This window comes from Aegilops tauschii, chromosome 5 (assembly GCF_002575655.3).
Source record: "Aegilops tauschii subsp. strangulata cultivar AL8/78 chromosome 5, Aet v6.0, whole genome shotgun sequence".
Lineage (NCBI taxonomy): Eukaryota > Viridiplantae > Streptophyta > Magnoliopsida > Poales > Poaceae > Aegilops > Aegilops tauschii.
Window position 1 is genome coordinate 141,626,585 of NC_053039.3, and position 11,701 is coordinate 141,638,285.

An 11,701-nucleotide genomic window follows, 5' to 3' on the forward strand; every position below is an offset into this window, starting at 1 on the left:
CCCTTCCACCATAGCTAGCCTCTCCAGTACCGCGCAGCTTTCGCCGGTACCATACACCCACCATATACCTTCCTCAAAACAGCCACCATACCTACCTATTATGGCATTTCCATAGCCATTCCGAGATATATTGCCATGCAACTTTCCACCGTTCCGTTTATTATGACACGCTTCATCATTGTCATATTGCTTTGCATGACTATGTAGTTGACATCGTATTTGTGGCAAAGCCACCGTTCGTAATTCTTTCATACATGTCACTCTTGATTCATTGCACATCCTGGTACACCGCCGGAGGCATTCATATAGAGTCATATTTTGTTCTAAGTATCGAGTTGTAATTCTTGAGTTGTAAGTAAATAAAAGTGTGATGATCATCATTATTAGAGCATTGTCCCAGTGAGGAAAGGATAATGGAGACTATGATTCCCCCACAAGTCGGGATGATACTCCGGACGAAAAAAAGAGGCCAAAAAAAGAGAGAGCCCAGAAAAACAAAAAAATGAGAGAAGAAAAGAGAAGGGGCAATGCTACTATCCTTTTTCCACACTTGTGGTTCAAAGTAGCACCATGATCTTCATGATAGAGAGTCTCTTATGTTGTCACTTTCATATACTAGTGGGAAATTTTTGTTATAGAACTTGGCTTGTATATTCCAATGATGGGCTTCCTCAAATTACCCTGTCTTTGTGAGCAAGCGAGTTGGATGCACACCCACTTAGTTTCTTTTTGAGCTTTCATACACTTATAGCTCTAGTGCATCCGTTGCATGGCAATCCCTACTCACTCACATTGATATCTATTGATGGGCATCTCCATAGCCCGTTAATACGCCTAGTTGATGTGAGACTACCTCCTTCTTTTGTGTCTTCTTCATAACCACCATATTCTATTCCACCTATAGTGCTATATCCATGGCTCACGCTCATGTATTGCGTGAAAGTTGAAAAGGTTTGAGAACATCAAAAGTATGAAACAATTGCTTGGCTTGTCATCGGGATTGTGCATAATTTGAATACTTTGTGTGATGAAGACGAGCATAGCCAGACTATATGATTTTGTAGGGATAACTTTCTTTGGCCATGTTATTTTGAGAAGACATGATTACTTTATTAGTATGTTTGAAGTATTATTGTTTTTACATCAATATTAAAATTTTGTTTTGAATCTTATGAATGTGAACATTCATGCCACAATAGAGAAGATTACATTGATGAATATGTTAGGTAGCATTCGACATCAAAAATTCTGTTTTTATCATTTACCTACTCGAGGACAAGGAAGAATTAAGCTTGGGCATGCTTGATACGTCTCCAATGTATCTATAATTTTTTATTGTTCCATGATATTGTATTATCTATCTTGGATGTTTCATATGCATTTATATGCTATTTATATTATTTTTGGGACTAACCTATTAACCTAGAGTCTAGTGCCAGTTTCTGTTTTTTCGTTGTTTTTGAGTTTCGCATAAAAGGAATATCAAACGGAGTCCAATTGAGCCAAACATTAACGGTGATTTTTTTATGGACCAGAAGAAGCCCCCGAAGCAACAGAGTTGGTCCAGAAGAGCCACGAGTCCTCCACAAGGGTGGAGGGCGCTCCCTACCCCGCTGGGGGTGCCCTCCGGTCTTGTGGGCTCCTTGTGGACCCTCCCTGACTTGTTCCCGACGCCAAAAATTTCTATAAATATAGAAACCCCAAAAATAAACCTAGATTGGGAGTTTCGCCGCCGCAAGCGTCTGTAGCCATGAAAAACCAATCGGGAGCCCGTTCTGGCACCCTGCCGGAGGGGAAACCATCACCGGTGGCCATCTTCATCATTCCGGCGGTCTCCATGACGAGGAGGGAGTAGTTCACCCTCGGGGCTGAGGGTATGTACCAGTAGCTATGTGTTTGATCTCTCTCTCTCTCGTGTTCTTGATTTGGCACGACCTTGATGTACCGCGAGCTTTGTTATTATAGTTGGATCCTATGGTGTTTCTTCCCCTCTACCTTCTTGTGATGAATTGAGTTTTCCCTTTGAAGTTATCTTATCGGATTGAGTCCTTAAGGATTTGAGAACACTTGATGTATGTCTTGCCTATGAATATCTATGGTGACAATGGGATATTCACATGAACCACTTGATGTATGTTTTGGTGATCAACTTGCGGGTTCCATGACCTTGTAAACTTATGCATAGGGGTTGGCACACGTTTTCGTCTTGACTCTCTGGTGGAAACTTTGGGGCACTCTTTGAAGTTCTTTGTGTTGGTTTGAATATATGAATCTGAGATTGTGTGATGCATATCGTCTAATCAAACTCGCGGGTACTCGTGGTGACAATGGAGTGCCTAGGTGATATTTGGGTTTTGGTTGTTGTGTATCTTAAGGTATTATTCTAGTACGAACTGTAGGGCTGTTTGTGGCACTCCTATGAATAGCCCAATAGATCGATCAGAAAGAATAACTTTGAGGTGGTTTCGTACCCTACAATAATCTCTTCGTTTGTTCTCCGCTATTAGTGACTTTGGCGTGACTCTTTGTTGCATGTTGAGGGTTTGTTATATGATCTAATTATGTTATCATTGTTGAGAGAACTTGCACTAGTGAAAGTATGAACCCTAGGCCTTATTTCCTAGTATTGCCATACCGTTTTCGCTCACTTTTACCACTTGCTACATTGCTGTTTTTATATTTGCATATTACAAAAACCTATATCTACTATTCGTATTACGCTTGTATCACTATATCTTCACCGAACTAGTGCACCTATACAAGTTACCATTGTATTGGACGTGTTGGGGACACAAGAGACTCTTTGTTATTTGGTTGCAGGGTTGTTTGAAAGAGACCATCTTCATCCTACGCCTCCCATGGATTGATAAACCTTAGGTCATCCACTTGAGGGAAATTTGCTACTATCCTACATAACTCTGCGCTTGAAGGCCCAACACGAGTCTACAAGGAGAAGGTTGCATAGTAGACATCAATTTTCCTTCTCCAAACCCTTCCCTTTACCTTCAAATGCAATGTTTTACTGTCCGCTCCTACACTATTAGAATTGCATGTGTAGGTTGATTGCTTGACTTGTGTTAATTTCTAAAATCTTCCCACAACTAAAATTGGGAAAATGTTAGATTTTTATTTGGTCAAGTAGTCTAATCACCCCCTCTAGACATAATTTCGATCCTACAAGTGGTATCAGAGCTTTGGTCTCCATTGGCCTTGATTTCCATATCTTTGGTGATTATAGCCTTTGTTTCACAACCTAGGAGAGTATGGCGTCTAGCGAGGGAAATTACCACCATAGAATGTCCTTACTTTGATGGTACAAACTTTGCTAGTTGTAAGCATAATATTAGAATGCATATTCTTGGTCATGACCCCGCCATTTGGGTTGTTATGCGTATTGGCTTGCAAGGTGATTTCTTTGAGGATGGAAAAGAACCGGATCGTGAAGCGACAACGGAAGAAATGAAGATGTTTTGCAATACAATGCTCAAGCTTGAGATATTCTCTTCAATGGATTATGCCCCGAAGAATTCAACAAAATCAGCCGCCTTGAGAATGCAAAGAAAATTTGGGATACTTTAGTTGATATGCACGAAGGTACCGAGTCCGTCTAGGAATCCAAGTTGGATGTGCTTCAAAGTTAACTTGACAAGTTCAAGATGAAGGATGGTGAAGGAGTCGCCATGTACTCTAGGCTTGCTCTCATCACGAATGAGATTGTTGTCTTAGGAAGTGAAGAGATGACCGACAAATTCATCATCAAGAAGATCCTAAGAGCCTTGGATGGAAAATACGACACCGTGTGCACCTTGATCCAAATGATGGCCAATTACAAAGATCTCAAGCCCACGGAAGTCATTCGTAGAATTGTTGCTCATGAGATGTCACTCAAGGATAAGGAAGAGCTCCACAACAAGTCAAGTGGTGCTTATAAAGCTTCAAGTGATGCTCCTACAACATCAAGTGAGAAGCAAGTCCCTAATGAAGAATTGAGCTTAATGGTGGAGAACTTCAACAAGTTCTACAAGAATAGAAGCAAACAGAGAAGCTCCAAGTCAAGGTTCTACAATGACAAAAGATCTTCTAGTCATGATCGTAATTGCTACAATTGTGGAAGACCCGGACACTACTCAAATGAGTGTACGTCTTCCTACAAGAAAAGAGAAGACTCACCAAAAAGGAGGAGTAGAAGAGATGACTCACCTCCAAAAGAGAGACGGAGTAGAGATGATCGTTATGAACGAAGACCCCCTCGTAGAAACAAGGATTCAGAAAGGAAGGACAAGTCATCAAAGACCTACACAATACGAAGCCTTTTCCTTTGCTTTAATTTTCAGATCTATTGAACCAAAAATAAAAAAATACGCTGCTGCATTTTATTCTTATTTATTTTATTTGGCATTCGATCTATCAATCTACTACAACTTATTCACGTCCATTTGCCTATCTTTGGGCGCCGCTACCCAAAAGGGGTTGACAACCCCTTTTACACGTCGGGTTGCGAGGATTTGTTATTTGTGTGCAGGTGTTGTTTACGTTGTGTTGCTTGATTCTCCTACTGGTTCGATAACCTTGGTTTCATCACTAAGGGAAATACCTACCGCTGCTGTGCTGCATCATCCCTTCCTCTTTGGGGAAATACCGACATAGCTTCAAGCCGCATCAAAAGGAATTTTTGGTGCCATTGTCGGGGAGGATCTTCAACATATACCAGGTTCCTAATCACAAATCTCATCTCCTCGCAATTTACATTATTTTCCATTTGCCTCTCGTTTTCCTCTCCCCCACTTCACGAAAATTTGCCGTTTTATTCGCCCTCTTTTTTCGTTCGCCATTTTCTTGCCGGATCTGTTTTTTAGTGCAATCTTGTTGCGTAGTCATCATGACTCAAGAGAACACCAAATTATGTGATTTCTCAAATACCAACAACAATGATTTTATTGGCACTCCGATTGCTACTCCCGCCACTAGTGCGAAGTCTTGTGATGTTAATAATGCTTTGCTGAATCTTGTTATGAAAGATCAATTTTCCAGTACTCCTAATGAGGATGCCACGTCCCATCTTAATACCTTCGTGGAATTATGCGATATGCAAAAGAAAAAAGATGTGGACAATGATGTTGTGAAGATGAAATTATTTCCGTTTTCTTTGCGTGATTCTGCAAAAATTTGGTTCTCTTCTTTGCCTCGCAATAGTATCGTTTCTTAGAATAAGTGCAAAAATGATTTTATCACTAAGTATTTTTCGCCCGCACAAATTATTTCCCTTAGAACCCAGATCATGAATTTCAAGCGACTTGAACATGACCATGTTGCACTATCTTGGGAAAGGATGAAAATGATGCTAAGGAATTGCCCAACTCATGGGTTAAATCTTTGGATGATCATATGATTTTTTTATGCGGGATTGAATTTTGTTTCTCGTAATCTTCTAGGTTCCCTCGCGGGTGGTACTTTTATGGAAATTACTTTGGGTGAAGCCACCAAATTGTTTGATAATATCATGGCAAATTATTCACAATGGCATACCGAAAGAGCTCCTACTAGTAAAAAAGTTAATTTGGCTGAAGAAATTTCTTCTTTGAGTGAAAAAGTTGATGCTCTTATGAAATTGGTTGTTAGTAAAAGTGCTCCTATTGATTTCAATGATATGCCTTTGTCTACTTTGATTGAGCAAAATAGTGATGTCGTAGATGTGAATTTTATCTCGCAAAATAATTTCAATAACAATGCTTATAGAGGTAATTTTAATTCTAGGCCTTTTCCTAGTAATTCCTCTAATAATTATGGTAATTCCTATGGAAATCAATCTTACAATAATAATAGTAAGACCTCTCATCTTGAGAATAATATTAAAGAATTTATCAACATGCAAAAAGTTCTCAACACTACCATAGAAGAAAAATTGAATAAGATTGATGATTTGTCTAGAAGTGTTGATAGAATTTCTCATGATGTGGAAAATCTCAAGATGAAAACTTTTGTGCCTAAAGTTGAGGAATCTATTAAATCTCTTTATGCTTCTATGGATGAAAGTAAGAAAAGAACCGCTATGCTTAGAGCTAAAAGAGAATTTTTAGAAAAATCGTTTTCTAGTGATTGCTTTCATAAAAGTGATGAAGATCTTAAAATGATTGGTGTTTCTTCTATTGATTCCTTGTTTAGTGAAGTTAAGATTGATGAAAAAGGGAAAAGAGTCAACTTTAGTTAGAAGGCGTCCCGATAATTTGGAGTGTGAAAATCTTGTTGAGAAAATTGATAAAAGTGGGTTTGAAGAGGTCAAAACTTTAACTAGTGATGTGCCCACTCTTTTGGATTACAAAGACTTTAATTATGATAGTTGCTCTTCGATTGATTGTATTTCTTTGTTCCAATCCATGATAAATTCACCCCATGCTTATGAACAAAATAAAGCTTTTACTAACCATATTGTTGATGCTATGATGAAAGCTTTGGAGGAAAAATTGGAATTAGAAGTTTCAATTCCTAGAAAATTGCATGATGAATGGGAACCTACTATCAAAGTCAAGATAAAAAATTATGAGTGTTTTGCTTTGTGTGACTTGGGTGCTAGTGTATCTACAATTCCGAAATCTTTATGTGATGTGCTTGGTCTTACCGATCTTCAAGAATGTTCTTTAAATTTGCACTTGGCGGATTCTATTATTAAAATGCCTATCGGAAGAAATAATGATGTTCTTATTCTTGCAAATAGGAATTGTGTGCCCATAGATTTTATTGTTCTTAACATTGATTGCAATCCGTCTTGTCCAATTATTCTTGGTAGACCATTTTTACGCACTATTGGTGCCGTGATTGATATGAAAGAAGGCAATATTAAGTTCCAATTTCCGTTAAGGAAGGGTATGGAACAATTTCCTAGCACAAGAATTAGGCCACCATATGAATCAATCATGAGGGCATCTTATGGATCTCGAAACAAAGATGACAAAACTTAGATCCTTGCTTTATGCCTAGCTAAGGGCGTAAAACTATAGAGTTTGTTGGGAGGCAACCCAATGAATAAAATTTATTTTTGCTTTTTGCTTTCTATTCTTGAGTGTTAGCACAATTATGCTACTGATATGATTGTGTTTTTTGTGTTTTAATTAGTGTTTGTGCCAAGTAGAACCTTAGGATCTTCTTGGGTGATAGTTGTTTAATCTTGCTGGAAAAAACAGAAACTTTTGCGTCCAGAGTTAGAATCTCTAAATCACAGAAGCGACGAAAAACTATGAATTTTTTCCAGTAGATTGATATACAAATTGCTCAGGTCGTCCTACTTTTTCAGAAATTTTTGAGTTATAGAAGTACCCGAAAAATTCAGATTGCTACAGACTGTTCTGTTTTTGACAGATTCTGTTTTCCTTGCATTGTGTGCTTGTTTTGATGGCTCTATGGTTTTCTTTGATGATTTTTTTCAATAGAAAATTTGGAATACAGTAGATATAATACAAGAATAAAATATGAATAGGTTGCAACAGTACCTATAGTAGTGATTTATTTTCTTATACTAACGGATCTCATGAAGGTTTTGTTGAGTTTTGTGTGATTGAAGTTTTCAATTTTTGGGCTATCTTATGATGGATGAAGAAATAAGGGGTAAGAAGATCCTAAGCTTGGGGATGCCCCAGCATCCCAAGCTATTATCCAGAGAGAGCAAGAAACTAAGCTTGGGGATGCCCCGAGCGGCATCCCCTCTTTCTTCTAACGACCATCGGTATTTTACTCGAAGCTATATTTTTATTCGTCACATACTATGTGTTTTGCTTGGAGCGTCTTGTATGATATGAGTCTTTGCTTGTTTTATTTTGTGTTTTAAGTCTTGATTCCTTGCTAGACACACCTATATGAGAGAGAATTATGCCATGACTTGTTAAAATAGCTCTCTATGCTTCACTTAAATTTTTTATGAGCTATGGATTTGCTCTAGTGCTTCACTTATATCTTTTTGAGCATGGTGTGCTTTAGTATTTTTGAACAAATGCCCTCTTGCTTCACTTAGATTTATTTGAGAGTTAGTAAAATTTTCAAGAAATTCTCTCTTGCTTCACTTAAATTAATTTGAGAGAAAGTAATATGATGCTCATGATCTTCACTTATATTTGCATGAGCCTATCAAAAGCAACACATGAAAATTAGTCCCAAAGTGATAGATATCCAAGAAGGATATAATAAAAACTTTCATGAAGATCATTGGACAAAATAAACTTGATTCTTAGTAATAGTTTTGAGATATGATGATGTGATATGTGAGTCATGTTGATGAGTAGTTATGCTTTAGTAAGAATATTTGTGTTAAGGTATGTGATTCCCTATGCAAGCACGAAAGTCAATAGTCATGCAATGAAATTACATCCTACTTGTGGTGCATTATTTGGTGTTAATTATGCTTAATGCTCGCTTATGAGATTATTTGTTTCTTGGTTGGTCGCTTCTCAATCTTTTGCTAGCCTTCATTTTGCACTAAGTATGATCTCTACTTGTGCATCCAAAATCCTTTAAATCAGTTTTGCCACATGAGTCCACTATATCTACCTATATGCTGTATTCTTTTGCCGTTCTAAGAAAATTTGTATGTGCCATCTCTAATTTTCAAAATAAACTTCTGTTTTGTGTGTTCGTACCGCTCGCGGAGTGGTGAGGGGTGGCTAATATTTTCCAAGCTAGATGTGTTATTCTCACGATGAGTGTTTATTCACTTGTCATTGCTCGAGAGTAAGGCAAAGGTATTAGGGATGCCCGGTCCCGAAATGACAAATGAATTTACTTTATGTTGTCAAATAATAAATTCCTTGGAAAGTGTTGGTATGGAAGGCAATCGTGGATACGGCTAGCCATGAAAAGTGAAAGTATGGAGGAAAAAGTAATAAACTTTATTTTCTGTTTGGGAACCGCCAATGATATATCTAGCATGGAAAGTATTGGGAACTCTAAGTCATTTTCGCTTTGAGCTCTGGCACCTCTACAAATCCCTACTTCCCTCTGCGAAGGGCCTTTCTTTTACTTTATGCAATTTTTATTTTGAATTTGAGTCTCCATCTTCTCTTATAAAAGCACCAACTAGGAGGCAATATGATCGTACTTGAGTATTGGGTGTACTTAATATGTGAATGTGTTTCATGAATGGATCAATGGTTGAGCATGATGGGCTAGGGCTAACTTATTTTAGCGTTGATATTTTCAAAGACATGGTTGCTTGTTAATATGCTTGAGTATTTAAGTTATCATGTCAAAACTAGACTATTGCTTTGAATCACATAAAAGTCCAAATTTCCATGCTATAAATAAAAGAATATGAGATGACATGTTAGGCAGCATTCCACATCACTTACCTACTCGAGCACGAGCAGGAGTTAAGCTTGGGGATGCTGATACGTCTCCAACGTATCTATAATTTTTTATTGTTCCATGCTGTTATATTATCAATCTTCACTACAAAAAAATACACTTCCATGATGATACGTGTTTGTCACAGTAGGTCACGTTTTCTGTCATGCATGTACATCCATGAGAAATTTATGACAGAATCAAGATAGTCATACCTGTGCTGTCGTAGAAGTGTTCCATGACATTACCAAAATTATCATCATGGAAGTGTCCACTTCCATGATGATAAATCGTGCGTCACAGAAGTGCTTTCGTCAAGGGTGACCGACACGTGGCATCCACCGTAATGGAATGCCGTTAAGCTATCGGGTCCGGTTTTGGATCCGATAACCCGTTAACAGCCCCGACCAATGGGGATTTTCCACATGTAAAATCGTTATTGGCTGGAGGAAACACGTGTCGGCTCACCATTGGGACAGATGTCATCCACTCATTGGACCCAAAGCGCATATGATAAGTCGACACGTGGCACGGCCCAGCAGAGGCCTATTCTTGTGAAAAGGCCGACCTGTTTGACTTGGTCAAAAGGTGGCGGGACGGCCCACGGCAAGCCTGTTAACGGCCTGTTTGCATATAGCCCATTTACAGCCCGCTAACCCAGGGCCCGTTTATGGCCTATCCGAATTAGGCCCAGTAGCGTCATTTGGGTCGTCCAATATAATTCCAGCCCGTTTTAACTTCCGGCCCATGTATGGCCCATGACGTCTTTCGGCCCATATGAGGCCCTTAGTAACCCTCGGCCCCTTAACGGCCCGTGGTAAAGCTGGCCCATAATGAACATTGTATCACTTTATACCCATTAACGGCCCATTATTCAGTTGGGCCGTTTCCAGCCCATGTTATCTTTCGGCCTTCTCAGGGCCCACTTATTCTTGGGCTCATTTCCAGCATTCGTTTACTTACGGCCCGTTACTGTCATTTTCTGCTTGTGGGCCAAATTCAGCCCGTGGTTACAGTCTGCCCATTTGTGGCCCGTTAATACGTTGGGCCGTTTTCATAGCATCATCAAATACGACCGATTAACGACGGCCCATTATGGTCGGCCCATGAACGGACGATTTCAACTCTAGTCCATTTACGGCCATAATGTGGTCTGTTATTGGCCCATGTTTGGCCAACCGATCATACGGCCCGTAGAAGGCCCATTGATGATACGGCCCATAGAAGGCCCATTGTGTCTACGGCCTGTATAAGGCCCATTGCTTCTACGCCCCGTAGAAGGGCCATTGTTTCTACGGCCTTTAGAAGGCCCATTGTTTCTACGGCCCGTAGGAGGCCTATGTTAACTACAGTAAATATGTAGCCCATGGTTAATGTGGCCTAGTTTTAAAAAATAGGTTATTGCGGCCACTAGCAAACCGCGGAAAAAGAACTGCACTAACTACAAGAAAACAAATAAACAAGACAATAAGGAAATAAATAAGCAAGCAACTTACGCTAGGCTATCACGGCTATTACACATATTACATCCACTGAGCATCAAAGTTCGCCACTGGTGCAAATATAGGGAACACCCTACACTATACAAAAATGGCTTGTTGTTTTCTTCAGCCGGTGGCTGCACGTTAAGAACAAATTTTGTATCGCACGAAAACAAATAACAACTATAAAACAAAAGGAAGGTTGACATAAAAGTTAACAGTATAGCAGATAAATGCACCACCAGAAGTTCAGAAGCTCAGTTCATTTGAACCGACTGTTACGTTTTCATGTTGTATTGTCCGATGGAGCACCATAACCTTCGCCTTCAGTTCTCCTTGGCTCCTGAACAACATAGCAAATGTCTGATAGTTTGGTTTCAAAACCATGCATATCTTGACAACATCGAGCAATGTCTCTCCTTGTTTCACAAAGGGTCTCTGTTAGGGAATGGACTTGTGTCTGGAGCGCAGATACAACATTGTTTTGAGCTTGCATATCTTGATCATGAGGCATTTTGGACGAGATTGCCTTAACAACCAACCTAGTATTACGCAGGAACGTGCTTTTGGCACTGTTAGTGGACAGGTACTGACCCACTGTAGCAAGAGCTGACATTGCGGTTATAGTTGCCTCGCCACCTTCAGAAGGTGGCGGTTCCACCATTTTTTCCATAGCTCGCTGAAAAGTTGAGGTTTCACATTAGTAGTACCAGAACAGAAGATATTAAGGAGGTAGCAAAACCAAACAAAATAGCTTTGGTCTATATACAAAACTTATTTTGGTGAACCCATGTAAAATAATAGTTGTATTTTATTGCAAAGTGCATAAGAAAACCAGGTTCCAAACATATGACCATGTACCATTGCTAATGTATTGTCTATTTCTTCACATT